Raw genomic sequence first — 5,008 nt, 5'->3', positions numbered from 1 at the left:
ATTACTTCCCTTGATCTAGACACTATACTTCTATTGATGCAGCCTAAAATCGCATTGGCCTTGTTAGCTGCCACATCGCACTGTTGACTCATGTTCAACTTGTGGTCTACTTGGACTCCTAAATCCCTTTCACTCATAGTTTCATTCAGCCAGGTGTTCCCCATCCTATATCTATGCAATTCATTTTTCCGCCCTAAGTGCAGTACCTTACATTTCTCCCTGTTGAATTTCATTTTGTTATCTTTGGCCCAGCTTTCTAGTCTATTCAGGTCATCTGTGTGTCATGTTGTTTTTTTTTTTTTTAAGTAACTCCTTTTCAGCTTCTGTGCTGATGCTATTCTTTATGTTTATATGTTCCTTCAGGTTGACTGTTGACCTAAGTCCCATGGTTTCATAGGGTTTTCTTAGCAAGAAATACTTAAGAGTTGGTTTTCCAAGTTCCTTCCTCTCAAATATAGCCAACAGTACCTGGTATTCATTGGTGATATCCCATTCAAGTACTAAACAAGGCTGATATTGCTTAGCCTCCAAGATCAGATGGGATATGGTGCCTTTAGGATATTTGGGCTACTTCTGGCTGAGAAATGCCCTCAGAATGTTGGTAAGAAAAAGGGAGACAACATTTGCTGTTAGTATTAAATAGGTTACAGCAAATGTGCAATTCTAATCCACAGTAGGTAAGTGCTTGTTATAAATATAACAGCTGCTGTACTGCATTTCAATGTCTATGTGTTTGACACAAAGAAAAGGATATATAAAGCATTCCTTATAAATTTGAGTGTATGTAGCTGCCTCTGAAGAATATGAATGAATATCCTGTAAGAACTGTGATGCTTTACAAGCAATGTAAAAAAACATTATGTGCCATCTGATGAAAATATTGTCTTCCTCTCGAAGGATAATGCATATATGTATTATTATTTTTTTGTCCATTTTAATAAATAGCCTCCAGAAAAATAGACTGCTATTTCTCCCAGATAAATAGTCTACACTTTCAATACGTACAAGTGTTGACAACGAGATGCTAAATCGGTCTGTTTGGATGCTGCCATTGAGTATGAGTTGGAAACCCAGCTAACCAGAAGGTGACTACAGAGACCTCCAAATGGAAACAGATTAGCTGACAAATGGCAAAGAAGCACAATACCTCAGTCTTAAATATGGTGGACTATACCTGTTTCAAGCTGCAAGTTCATAGTGAGTGTCCAGGAAACTGTGCAAATGTGATAATAATATCACACAAATATGATACTAATGCCTAGCACACTGGGGGAAAATGTGGGTCAGCCTGAGACACATCTAACTAGAGGTCTCTAGGAGAAAATTTGGAGTAAATTAGATAACTTGAGTAGAAAGCTCCTGAAAATTCTAATTATGGGCCCAAACAGACAGGCCAAAATAAAGCTGCTTCAGGTCACTTTGGAGATATGCTGTTTAAATGACACAAGCATCTTAAGAGGCCAGAAGCTGCGCCAAAGCTGTGCTCCAGTCCTTAGGACTAGAGCATGGCTTTGGCAGGGCTTCTGACCTCTTAGGACATGAACATCATTTAAATAGCATGCCTCCAAAGTGACCTGAAGCAACTTTATTTTGGCCTGTCTGTTCGGGTCCTATCTCCCCAAACTACACATCCCGGGATTCTGTAGGATGGCACCACAACAATTTAAGTGCTATCAAACTGTTAGCTGCTTGTTGTTTTTAATGAAATGCCTATATTTACCTAACAGAGTAATGAAAGACCCAACATCCTACATACTGCTTGTGTAGTAAATACACACAATCATTATATATCAAATGCAAAGCAGTTAACACTGGAATCCCAAGCATGCTTATCAGAGGTAATTCCACCAAGCCCAAATCAAAGTTTACTCAAATTTAGGATTGCATTGCAACAGTAAGATATATTTACTTTCAAGTCAAGTTAACGTTTATTGTACCAGCCAAAGGCCATGACAAAATGAGCTTATCAAAAAGCATAAAACTTTTAAAACAAAAGGCACAAAATATAAAGGACAAAAAATTCCCCAGCATTTAGTGTGCAGTTAAAATAGTTAGCTGATAAAAAGGACAAAAGGGACATCTTTCCTGGATATTGGTAAACATATACAATATCATCATAAAATCTGATTAATACTTTGCGTCTCCATGGCAATTTATGGCAATTTTATTTAACTCGTCTCTTTCTAATCTTTTTTGCAACCTTGGTAAAAAGAGCCACTCTATGTGTTACATAGTCATTGGTGTCACTCAAAAGGAATTGGACCGAATCAACAGTAGAGCTCCCACTTTTGTTTGTCAGCAAGGGTGTTAAAAATTTCTTTCTATGATTGCTATACAAAGGACAAAGTAACAAGAGTTCCTGCATGGCAGAATGGGGTTGGACTGGATGGCCCTTGTGGTCTCTTCCAGTTCTATGACTCTATGATTCTAAATAGTGAACAATATCCTCCATCACCTGAGGCTGAGTGCAGATGCATAGTCTGTTCTCAAAAGGCACTTTCTTGTAGTCTGTCTAGAACTGCAGTAGGCATTACTTGAAGTCGTAGCTTAGTGAAGGCAATTCGTAAAGTAGGTGGCTTGAGTTTAGTCAAATATCTGGCTCTAAAATGCTCAGTTTTCAAATAGGAGAACCAGTACATATTGTACATGTTGTATATTTTTATTTAGATTTTTATAGTCTGTTTATAAACTGTGCATGTTTAGGTTATTCATATATATCTATATGGTATTGATGTATATTGTACTTAGTGCACTATATTAACATTATGTGTGTGTGTGTGTGTGTGTGTGTGTGTGTGTGTGTGTGATTCCTTGTATTACTATGTTTTGAGGTATTTTGAAATGGCTCCCGGGCTATTCAATAAACATATTGATTGATTGAGAACCAAATATATTTACTTAACAAGATTAATAGTAGAGGTCATAAATCATCCATTGCAATTCTCTTACCGCAGTGGATAGTTAAGCAACTTTTAAAAATGGATCCTCCTTGATAAATGTGCTCACCAGGAGCAAGCAACCTGAGTCCTCCCTGTGTTATAGAATCAGAGTGTTGGAAGAGACCGCAACGGCCAACCCCATTCTGCCATGCAGGAAATTGGACTTCAGCTCCCATCTTCCCTTCCCCTCGGCTACTCTGGCAAAGGCTGTTGGGAGTTGCATCCTAGTGTCATCTGAAGGGCCACCAAGTTGCTCACCTTTGCTTATTAGCAAATTGATTAAGATGTATTGAGTCAAGCAACTGCCCTGGCTGTAACCTGTCAAAAAGTCATCTTGTAACTGAGGCTCAGAAGAGATTGAGGTTCTGTCTGATCTAGTTAACTCTCTTTCTCCTCTCCCCACCTACTGAAGGAAGGAAGAAGGATATGATTACCAAGTCGTGCAGATATCCATCAGACCTCCTGCCATCCCTACACATTGATGACAAGCCTGGATAATTCCTCTAAGCTCCTAATACTTCCCTGATCTTGAGATAGGACCTAAATGAGGCTATCCAATCTGAGAGAGGCTGATTCAGCCAAAGCACCTCCTGGGATGTAAGGCTTAGCAATTTGATTCATGACTGCACTTTGACACCCTCACTCCCCCTCGTTACAAATCTACCTCTTTAACCCTTTCAGGGTTTATCAAAAGGGACAGATGAGCTTTAAGGTTTCCTGTGGGCCAGAGTTTGGAAATGCTCATGTGTTTTTGGATTACAGACCCCAGAATGTCCACTCGCAACCTGGCAAAGCCAGTGGTTAAGGGAGTCTGGGAATTGTAGTTGGGGCATTTTTATCAAATTTGCAGATGACACCAAATTAGGAGGAATAGCTAATACCCCAGAGGACAGGATCAAAATCAAAATGACCTGAATAGACTAGAAAGCTGGGCCAAAGCTAACAAAATGAAATTCAATACGGAGAAATGGAACATACTGCCCTTAGGGCAGAAAAATGAAATGCACAGATATAGGATGGGGGACACCTGGCTGAATGAAACTACATGTGAAAGGGATCTTGGAGTCCAAGTAGACCACAAATTGAACATGAGTCAACAGTGCAATGCGGCAGCTAACAAGGCCAATGCAATTTTAAACTGCATCAATAAAAGTGTAGTGTATGGATGAAGGGAAGTAATAGTGCCACTGTATTCTGCTTTGGTCAGGCCCTACCTGGAATAATACTGTGTCCAGTTCTGGGCACCACAATTTAAAAAGGATGTGGAGAAATTGGAGCGTGTCCAAAGGAGAGCGACTAAAATAGTGAAGGGTCTTGAAACCATGCCTTATGAGGAAAGACTTGGGGAGCTGGGGATGTTTAGTCTGGAGAAGAGAAGGTTAAGAGGTGATATGATAACCCTGTTTAAATATTTGAAGGGATGTCATATTGAGGAGGGTGCAAGCTTGTTTTCTGCTGCTCCAGAGAATGGGACCTGGAGCAATGGATGCAAGCTCCAGGAAAAGAGATTCCACCTCAACATTAGAAGGAACTTCTTGACAGTAAGGGCTGTTCGATGGTGGAACCCATTCCTTCCTCGGAGATTGTAGTGGAGTCTCCTTCCTTGGAGGTCTTTAAGCAGAGGCTGGATGGCCATCTGCCAATGGGGCTGCTTTGATTGAGATTTCCTGCATGGCAGAATGGGGTTGGACTGGATGGCCCTTGGGGTCTCTTCCAACTCTACGATTCTATGATTCTATGATTCTAAGAGTCTTCCCTTGCCCTCATCTGAAACCTTCCCAGGATCAAGGCAGCTCTTGATAAATGTAGCAACAATTATCTCTGTTGCTGTTTTTCATCAAAAAGATCTCTCTAGCAGGTTTTACAAGCTTTGGGGGCCTTTTGGACATGGCAACAAACCAGAACCCTTTCTATGAAGAGGCATTTCAGTGCTCAGTGCTCTCCTGTCTATTCAGATGGATGGGTTTGACATCCAAACTTAGCAATGCCGAACACATGGTTTTCTGTCCCTTAACATGCTAGATAAAGAATCTTGGAATAAGCAAGATGGGTGTCTGGTTTTAAAATTA

General features: G+C 40.3%; 1 protein-coding gene across 1 annotated transcript in view; it reads left to right on the top strand.

The window, feature by feature from the left end:
• Positions 1-3,466: 3,466 nt before the first annotated feature.
• The window catches only part of FLI1 (Fli-1 proto-oncogene, ETS transcription factor), a 782,157-nt gene continuing 780,615 nt past the window's right edge, over positions 3,467-5,008 (top strand). Inside the window, exon 1 of the mRNA XM_042475286.1 lies at positions 3,467-3,536. The gene's annotated coding sequence lies outside the window, so the exon portion shown is untranslated. The remainder of the gene's footprint in view (positions 3,537-5,008) is intronic.

This window comes from Sceloporus undulatus, chromosome 6 (assembly GCF_019175285.1).
Source record: "Sceloporus undulatus isolate JIND9_A2432 ecotype Alabama chromosome 6, SceUnd_v1.1, whole genome shotgun sequence".
Taxonomy (NCBI): domain Eukaryota; kingdom Metazoa; phylum Chordata; class Lepidosauria; order Squamata; family Phrynosomatidae; genus Sceloporus; species Sceloporus undulatus.
This window is presented reverse-complemented; position numbering and strand designations above follow the sequence as displayed.